Genomic DNA, 10,689 nt, shown 5'->3' on the forward strand with positions numbered 1-10,689 from the left:
TATGTGAAATAAGTCAGACAGAAAAAGCCTAGAACTATATGACTTCACTCATATGTGGGATATAAAACTGAAAACAGTAAATTAACAAAGAAACAAAAACACATAGACATAAATAACAGTTTAATGCTTACCAGAAAGTAATGGGGGGGCATAGAAGAGGGTAAAGGATTGCAAATATATGGTGATGGAAGAACTTTCTCTGGGTGGTGGTGAACACACAATGCAATATACAGATATTGTATTATAAAAATGTAGAATTGAAACCTATATAAATTTCTTAACCAAGTCATCCCAATAAATGTATTAAATCAAATCAAATAAAACGATATTTTCCTTAATAAATGACTGAGTTAAGAAGTAAAAACAAAAACAAAGATAAAAATAATACCAGAAAACACCAAAACTTTAAAATTTGAATTGGGAATAAATATCTTGCCTAATTAATTTCAAAGATGAGAACACAAATATTTTACTTTTCTTTGATGAATTTCTGTGCAATCAATTTAATTTAATCAACACTCGTTTAAAGCCATGATGTGAGTATAAAATTGGGAAAAACACATTGTATGTTTTGAGAATAGAATTTTGAAAATAAGAAAAATTTACTAACTCTGCTTTATGATATGTAATACTTATGAAGGTAAAATTGTTTTTGTTAACTTGAAAAAAGTGTCATTTATTAGCTTAAGTTGGAGAAACTCAATGAGGAAGAATCATTAAACATTTTTTTTTCTGGAAGATCACTTGAGCAGTGACTCACAGCTTTCTTACTTCTGACAGCAAATAACAGTCACTTTACATTTTCAAAGTTTAGAAAATTCAATCCAAAGTAAATATAAAAACTGTTCCTATTTTTATTCAAAGCAACTACATTCCCACTCAAACACACATCTCTCCCAAGGTCGGTGACCTCCATTGGAATGGAAATTTTTGTTTGCTTACTTTTTTCATTTCTTCAAGACTCACAATCACCCTGCTCTAGATTATTTGCGATTTGGGCTGAAGAAAAGGAATGAGGGAAAAAAACAAAAATAAGCAAAGTCTTACCTAACAATCATTAGGTCATTATCAAAAATTAGCTTTACTAAACTATGACAAAACCATGGTCATATTTTTGTCAGTTTACGAGGACCAAGAAGATATATATTAATGTAATTGCAAACAGTACGATTATTGTCTTCCACAACTTCAGGTAAAGATACAAACATAAATTCTAGTCATGAAGGAGGTAAGAAAATATGCAATTGACAATTGTTTAATGAAGTTTTATGGCCTGCATTTTTAGCAATTCTATTTGAAAATACATATTTCATTTTAAAGTATTTGATTTTTTTTTTCCAGAAAGAATAACATGACATGGAAAGATACTATATGTTAGAAGCTAATCACGTCATTTTACTGAGAAATAATTGTAAATGTACTTTAGCATCTGGTTTATATACAATTAAGAGAAGTAGGATATGTGCACTTTGGAAATTTGTTGGAAGAAATATATAATTATAGAATATGAATTCAGAACTCACATCGCTATTATGTATGGTATGTGATTTTTTTCCCCATAATCGTTTAAACAGCGTAAGGTAGACTTTTATTTATATACCTCTTTAAAACTATGTTAATGAAAACAAATGGATATTTACTATTTTAATTCAAGGTAAATTATTACTTTTCAATAAGAAATACCCATTTCTAAATCCTTATGGATATTACAATTATATAGAAAAATTCATATTTTACCTGTGTTCAATACAAAAAGTATGGGATATTTCTACTATCTACATGAATGCTTGAGCACTACAACAAAATCAAAAGAATAGAAACAGAGAAACAACAGTAGGTCTGAAGTAAACAAGAAAACAGCACGTTTAAGAGGACAGTAAGTCCTTCCTTTTCATTGGAAAGGACATTCCTTATAAACACAGATTTATCTTGCTTTTTAGAGCTGAGTTCTGTTGCAGTGCTTGGTGTACAGTTTAATTTGTGGTTTCAGTATTCTACATGCATGGAACATCCTCAAATGACAATCTTGATAGTAAGCCACTTTTTGCTCTCTAAACCTGCTGGTTGAGACTAGGCCTCTAGACACTGTTTTCTCCTAGAAATATATATTTCATGATTTGATTATTTGATAATATTTTTGGTGATATTTGGGCAATTCTTTGTTAATTCATTAATGTCAGGAATCCTTTTTCTCCTTGGTGATATTTGGGCAATTCTTTGTTAATTCATTAATGTCAGGAATCCTTTTTCTCCTTGACCTTGAACCGATGTTCATCTCATACAGGAAGGCAACGAAGACAAACCTGGTGGAGTATCTGGTTATAATAACCAATCAGTGGGAGAAGAAAAATCCTTGTGTTTTAAGCCTCTTCTAACTGCTCTACTTTTTCAGACTTAACAGCTATTCTTACCCTTTTCTACCTTTCTTCTTCATTTATCTTCTTTTTGCCAAAATTCTTATCAAATCATATTTTTGTAGCTATCATTCAATGTTTACTATAAAACAGTCATATTTATCTGTGTGAAATTTATATTTACAAGCCATAAAATCAATTTAATACAATTCAACAAATATCATGTATGTATTCTTAGTATATGCTTGATTTGTTACATTCCTAGGAAATTTGCCCAAATATTGCCTGGCTGTATTAGGTTCCCTGTTTCTAGCTATTTTAATTTGAGTAAAACTGCAAAGGAATTCAATTACATTTAACATTTACTATAAACCTCTTAAGCACTGGGAAATACTTCACATGTTTTTTGTATTATATTTCATTTAAACCTCATAGCAACCATATATATATATATAAAAATATATGCATATTTATGGAAAGTCAAAATGCAAAGATAACTTGCTTTAAGCTCATGAATTTTCCACTGGAATATCTATTTAATAAGTGATAATAAGAAAATAGTTTTCTGGTCTTTACTATAAATTCTAAATAATATTTTCACATTTTATAAAAGAAAAACCTATCTCTTATTAAACAGCAGAGTCTCTTGCTAATGGACTATGTAAGAACAGAGACAGAATTCCAATGTTGGACATGGTCAAGCTGAGGGCTCAGAGAAGCCTGAGAAAATTTGGTCAAAGAGGGATTCTTTGTCACTCTGAAAATCACTCAGCCCTGGGAGGAAAAATAATGTTCAAGACGGTTTCAGGAAATTTGTTTCATCATGATTTTAATACTCCAGTCAATGAACAGTCCCCAAAAGAGTCATTAATAATGGCAGAAATGTCTACACATTTATCTGACATTTACTTTCAGAACAAGATCCCATTTGTATCTTTCTGAGTGATATGCTAATAGAGAGACCATACTCAGATTTATTTAACAGAAAGCTGGGTTTAGATTCATTTGCAATTTTTTTTGTTTGTTTTCATTATATTTGTAAGCAACATAAATATGATGCACTGTGTTTTCAACTCTATGGTGAAATAAAGGGATTGAGAGAGCAAGCAGTGACTTATTCATGAGGCAAAGGCTTCTTTTATTCTCCAGTGTAAACCTAATGAGAGAATTGCTTTTTCTGCAGTACAGTGAACTGAAGGTCATCATCAATTCTGTTTACTCCTCTTGCAAGTGACTCCACTGCTTGTAAATAATTCATGATACTATGTTATAAATAACATTTTATGTAAAAGAAAACCACGTCTCAGTTTACTAAGTACTTCTTTAATCTTCAGAAATATATCAAATCAAATACCTTCCACCTTTGCATATAACCTTAGCTTAGTCTCATAAAAAACTGCTTTCTGAATCTTCACTATGAAAAAGATGGAATGTTCTAACGTTAAAATATAAACAACTTATTGCCTAAAGGTAAATTGACAGGAATTCTGCCTTGTTATTTTGAAGATTTCTCAAGGACAGCCAATGTAATGCATGACATATTTATCGAATAACTAGAATATAAAGATTATTTTAAAAAATAGATTATAGGCTAAATTTCATAAAGTAAGACAAAAGAAACCCTACACACTTCTCCCAAGTTTTGGTATTTTTACCTTTCAAAATAGTGAATAAAAAAGATTTGGGGAAAAAAAAGGTTTTTTTGGGGGGAGGGGAACAGGATTTTATTAGGGAAATGTGTGTACTTCCAGGACTTTTTTTTCCAAGTCAAGTTGTTGTCCTTTCAATCTTAGTTGCAGAGGGTGCTGTTCAGCTTCCGGTTGTCCTTTTTCAGTCTTAGTTGTGGAGGGCACAACTCATTTCCAAGTCCAGTTGCCTTTTGCTAGTGGCAGGGGGCACAGCCTACTATCCCTTGCGGGAGTCGAACCGGAAATCCTGTGGTTGAGTGGACGTGCTCCAAACAACTGAGCCATCCAGGAGCTCAGCGGCAGCTCAGCTCAAGGTGCCATGTTCAATCTTAGTTGCAGGGGACAGAGCTCACCATCCCTTGCGGGACTCAAGGAGTTGAATTGGCAACCTTGTGGTTGAGAGCCCACTGGCCCATGTGGGAATCCAACTGGCAGCCTTCAGTGTTAGGAGCATGGAACTTTAACCACCTGAGCCAAAAAGTTTTATTTTGTCTTTTTTCCTTCTAATAAAATGAAGTTTTCAAGGTGTTTCTAAAATTTGGAGTAAAACATTTTGCCATAAAAATCATGTATCCTTGTATTACACTGGATTCATAAATAATGAAATAATTCATAGTTTCCTACTTTGAAAACTACTTTGAAAAAATCCTTCTAAAATCATTGTACAAACCTTTGCATTTCAGCTGTCATATAACTGGTTTCTCTCAATTAAGACTTACCTAAAATGAGTAAGGTTCATGAAGTTTCAGAGTTATCCAGGGGAAAAGGAATATTTAAGAAATAATTACATTTAATAGCATATGAATTTATTACGTCTCATTGAATGAGATGTTTTAAAGTTTGGATGTGTAAATACATACACATCTCATAGTTTGTTAAAATAATTTAAATTTCAAATATGTGCCTATCAAGAAACCAAGCTACATAATTTTCTTTTTTTACATTTGTATATGGTCAGGGCTTTCTGAGGAAAAAATGACAACCCGATTAAGAAATGTTGAGTGGCAAATATTCCTTAAAATGATAAGCGTGTATTTCCCCAGAGACTTTTAATCACATTTTAATGACAACAAAACCAGAACGATTTGTTCACTTTACTGCAACCTTTCTTTTCTCCCCTAGAGCCAAATGCTCCCACCAAAGAGTTGTAAAAGTCACTCTCATTCTCTCCTGCTAGTCACTGTACAAAAAGTTCAAGATCATAATTTCAGGTTTCTTCTGTGGTACAGAATATCGCTCTATTAAAAAAATTTAATGTCAGTTTCCCATGCCCCAACTCCCCACAGCACAACATGGAATATGCCACATTGATTTACTTCTTTGACTTCATTCACCTGATTTTTGTAGTTTCTCTCATATAGGCTTTACACATATTTTGTAAAATTTTCATTTTTTTGGGGGGGTGCCGATATAAATAATATTGAGTTTTTCATTTGAAATTCTATTCATTCACATTGGCATATAGGAAAGCAACTGGATCTTGTATAATAACCTTGTGTCCTACAACCTGGCTAGAAATGCTCATTAGTTCAAAGGAGGAGTAAAACAGATAGATAGATGTCAAGGTTCATGGATCAGAAGACTCGATATCATAAAAATTCACTTCTTCCCTATTTGTTCTATATACTCCAGCAGTTGGAATCAAAGATCCAGCAAGTTACACTGTGGATATCAACAAACTGATTCTATACTTTATATTGAGAGCCAAAAGACCCAAAATAGCCAAACTAACATGAAAGGAGAAAAACAAAGTTGGAGGACCAATTCCACACAACTTCAAGACTTACTGTAAAGCTACAGTAATTAAGACACAGTGGTATTGGAAAAGAGGAATCAATCAATGGAACAGAATAGATAGCCCAGAAACAGAGCCACATAAATAAAATCAATTATTTTTTGTTTTTGTTTTTGACAAAGGAGCAAAGGCAATACTATGGAGAAAATGGTGCTGGAATAACTGGATGTTCATATGCCAAAAATATACATCCTAGGAGATAACATAAAAGAAAAAGAAACTGAGATGATCTTTAGTATGGTAATAATTTTTATATACATTGCCAAAACACAATTCATAAAAAAAAATTCATCAGTTGGACTTCATTAAAATTAAAAACTTATCATCCGTGTAAGACAATGTCAAGAGAATGAGAATACAAACCACAGACTGAAAGAAGTATTTGCAAGGCTAACTGGCATGATAAAGGAATGCTACCCAAAATATACAGAAAACTCTTAAAACTCAGTAGTAAGAAGAATAAAAACCTGATTAAAATATTGGTCAAAGACCTTAATAGATGTACAGATGGCAAGTAAGCATAGGAAAAGTAGGCCCATATCATATGTCATTAGGGATATAAGATGACTACATTGAGACCACAATAGACAAAAATGAGAACGACCACACACCTATTAAAATAGTCAATATCTTAAACACTGACATCTGAAACACAAATACAGCAAATAATGTCAATGATATGGAGCAACAGTTCCTCTCATTCATTACTGGTGGTAATACACAATGATACAATCACTTTGGAAGGTATTTTGGTGGTTTCTTACAAAACTAAATGTATTGTTACCATATGATCCATCAATCACAGTCCTTGGTATTTACCCTAGGGAATTTAAAACACATCCATGCAGAAACTTGCACATATTTGTTTATAGAACCTTTATTCATAATTGGCAAAACTTTGAAGTAACCAAAATGACTTTCAGTGCATGAATGGCTAAATAAACTAATAAATGAACTAATAAATATCCAGGCAATTAAATATTTTAAAGCACTAAAAACAGTTATCAAGCATGAGAAAATGTGAAAAATCTTAAACACATAATACAAAATGAAAGAAACCAATCAGAAAAAGGTCATATATTGTATAATTATAACTGTATGACATTCTGGAAAAGGCAAAACTATGCAGACAATAAAAAGATCAGTGGTTGCCAGAATTTTAGGATATGGGGAGAGAAATGAATAGGCAAAGCACAGACGGATTTTAGCTCTATAAAAATACGCTGTATACTATAATGATGGACATTAATCATTAAAGATTTTTCCAAACTCATAGAATGTATGAGGTGTGATCAAAAAACATGGTGAATGTTTAAACTACAAAAACATTATTACAGTAAAAGACGCATTGACATTATTCCTGCTCAAAATACCCTCCCTCGCTTTGAATTCACTTATACCATCGTTATTGCCAATTACTGAAGCAGTTCTGGAAGTCCTCTTTCCTCAGTGTCTTTAGTTGTGCTGTAGTGGCTGCCACAATGTCCTGAATCGATTCAAAACTTTTACCTTTCATGGTAAAAAAAAGTTGCATGGTGCCAGATCCGGTGAATAAGGTAGATGAGGACACACAATGATGTTTTTATTTGACAGAAATTGCTGTACCAGAAGTGATGTGTGACACAAAGCCTTTCCGCTGTGATCAAAACATATGTGAATGCTGCTGTCAGTGTCATCCAATGGAAAGGCAGGGATCGTCAATACAGGAAGTGGCGGGTCAAAACTTAGTAACAGTGTGTGGCAAGTTTCAACTTGTTCGGTGCAGTCAGACATTGTTAGACTTTGTGTGATAATATAGCGTGATCATACATAAATATATATATATAATTATATATGATATATGATGTATCTATACATACATGGTGATATTATATATATGTATATATATGTGTGTGTACATATGTGCATATATATATGCATATATATATATATATATATATATATATAAACACATACACTGGGGTTGCCAAGGAAATACATACAAGTGGACACTTTGACCAACGTTGCTCAAGCAGTAGTTCACCATAATCAGAAGTGTCTGGATGCTGATGTTAACCACTTTGAGTACCTCTATTATTGCAGAAGTCAAACGTCATTTGTATTCATCTTTTTATCAGTATATGTTGAGTATTACAATTTTAATAATGTTTTCCTTTCTTAAAATGTGTATACTCTTTTTGGCACTCTCTTTGTGTGTGTGTGTGTATCCAGATACATATAAGAGACATACATAAGATATATATCCTATACACACACACACACACACACACACATTCTTTTTCCATTCGTTATCATATTCTTTATCCATTCCTTTATTCATTGATGGGCACTTAGATTATTTCCATATTTTGACTACTGTGAATAAAGCTGCAATAAACACAGGGGTACAGACATCTTTTCCATGTCCTGTTTTTATTTTCTTTGTATATATACCTAGAAATGGGATTGCAAGATCATTTAGCATTTTGTTGTTGTTGTTTTTGCCAATTTTAAATAGTTTTTTAAGACATCCTATTTTCCACTTTACAATACAGTGCTTATCAAGTGCATCATTATTTTCTTTCTCTGTGCACATATTCCCTATTCAGTTATCAAGAATGCCTGATTATTTACTATACAACAGCTCAACTTTAAAAGTTCCATGGAATTTGCTACAAATTTGTGTCCTTCTGTATTTTGTGGGGAACAACGCTGTATCTACAGTTAAGTTTGGCTTAATCAACCTCTTCGATGGTAGGCCCAGAAGAGGCACCATCAGAAGTAGGGGGTCCACCATCAGGAGCCCCTACATCCCTCCCAGCATGCCTCTCCCACTTTGGTACAGCTTTGTAATGATGGGGTTGCAGACTTTTTCTAGCTCTTGTTGCTGGTGTTCAAATTCTTCCTTCTCTGCAGTCTGATTCTCATCAAGCCAGTTGATGATTTCATTGAACTTGTCAAGAATCTTCTGTCTGTCCTCATCATTGATCTTGCCTTGAAGTTTTTCATCTTCAATAGTTTCTTTCATGTTGAAAGCACAGGATTCAAGTGAATTTTTGTCCCTCTGTTTCTCATCTTCAGTTTTGTACTTCTCAGCTTCCTGGACAATGCATTCAATGTCTTCCGTGCTCTGATGACCCTTGTCATTAGTGATGGTGATCTTCTTCTCTTTTCTTGTACTCTTATCCACAGCAGAGACATTGAGGATGACAATGGCATCAATATCAACAGTGATTTCGATCTGAGGAACTCCACGAGGTACAGGAGGTATGCCTGTGAGTTCAAACTTTCCAAGCAAATTGTTATCCTTATCCATGGCCTTCATAAACCAGAATGAGCACAACAGTTTTGTTGTCAGCGTAGGTAGTGAAGGTCTGTGTCTGCTGGGTCAGGATGGTACTATTGCAATCATTGAAGACAGTCATGACTCCACCATCATTTTCAATGGCAAGGGAAAGAGGAGTGACATCCAACAGAAGCAAATCTGGGACATTTTCAGATTTGTCTCCAGATAGAATCGCTATCTGGAAGGCTGCACCAAAAGCAACAGCGTCATCAGGGTTGATGCTCTTATTCAACTCTTTTCCATTGAAGAAATCCATAGGAACTTCTGAATCTTGGGGTTATGGGTAGAACCACCAACCAGGACAACATCATGGATCTGGGACTTGTAGAGCTTGGCATCCTGGAGGGCTTTCTCTACAGGGCCCAGGGTGCCATGGAACAGGTCACATTCAATTCTTCAAATCAGACACGGGTGATAGTGGTATAGAAGTCGATTCCTTCATAATGCAAATCAATCTCCATACTGGCCCAGGTGCTGGAAGAGAGTATGCTTAGCACATTCACAAGCAGTATGGAGGCGATGGACAGCCCTCTTGTACTCGCTGATGTCCTTCTTATGTTTGCACTTGAACTCTGCAATAAAATGGTTGACAATTTGATTTTCAAAGTCTTCTCCACCTAAGTGGTATCCCCAGATGCATATTTGACCTGAGATTCCATATCCAATTGAGAATTGATACAGCTAAAGTGCCAACCCCCAAGTCAAACATCAGCATATTTCTTTCAGCTCCAACCTTTTTATCGAAGCCATTAAGCAACAGAGCAGCAGTTGACTCACTAATAATACTAAGCACAATGAGACCAGCAGTGGTTCTGGCATATTTGGTAACCTAATGATGAAAGTCAAGGAATTAAGCAGGTACTGTGATGACAGCATTGGCTAACAGTCTTACCAAGGTAGGCTTCTGCAATTTCCTTCATCTTTGTCAAAAACATAGGTGACACTTTCTCTGGATATAAACTTTTTGTCTCTGTCTCATATTCTACTTGGACCTTGGGCCTGCCAGTATCACTGACCACCATGAAGTGCCAGTCACATCATATTGAAGGGCTTCACATCAGATTGAACAACAGCATCATCAAATTTATGTCTGATCAGGCTTTTGGCATCAAAACCCGTGTTGATTGGGTTCATTGCAACTTGATTCTTTGCGGCATCACCAATCAATCGTTTGATATTAGTAAAGGCTATATATCATGGGGTAGTTCGGTTTCCCTCACTCTTGGCAATTATTTCTACTTTTCCGTGCTGGAAGACACCCACACAAGAGTAGGTGGTGCCGAGATCAATGCCAACTGCAGGTCCCTTAGACATGGTCGCTTGAGTGTATGTGAGGATTTTAAAGAAGAGAGATCCTGACAGCTGCCTCTGCATTCAATGAGCTGGTAGTTCTGTTTTTAATTTCTTGATGAACTTCCTTACTTTTTTTCATAGTGGCTGTACCAATTTGCATACCCACCAACAGTGTACAATTTACATTCCCACCAACAGTGTACAAGGGATCCTTTCCTCCACACGCCCATAAGT

At 34.5% G+C, this 10,689-nt stretch overlaps 1 pseudogene across 1 annotated transcript; it reads right to left on the minus strand.

The window, feature by feature from the left end:
• Positions 1 to 8,551: 8,551 nt before the first annotated feature.
• LOC308499982 (heat shock cognate 71 kDa protein-like) lies at positions 8,552 to 10,476 on the minus strand (annotated as a pseudogene). Its single transcript has 2 exons — positions 10,050 to 10,476; positions 8,552 to 9,991 (listed from the first exon to the last, which is right to left on the minus strand). The product of its transcript is annotated as a heat shock cognate 71 kDa protein-like (transcript).
• Between the last annotated feature and the right edge of the window lie 213 nt (positions 10,477 to 10,689).

This window comes from Rhinolophus hipposideros, assembly GCF_964194185.1.
Source record: "Rhinolophus hipposideros genome assembly, chromosome: 7".
Lineage (NCBI taxonomy): Eukaryota > Metazoa > Chordata > Mammalia > Chiroptera > Rhinolophidae > Rhinolophus > Rhinolophus hipposideros.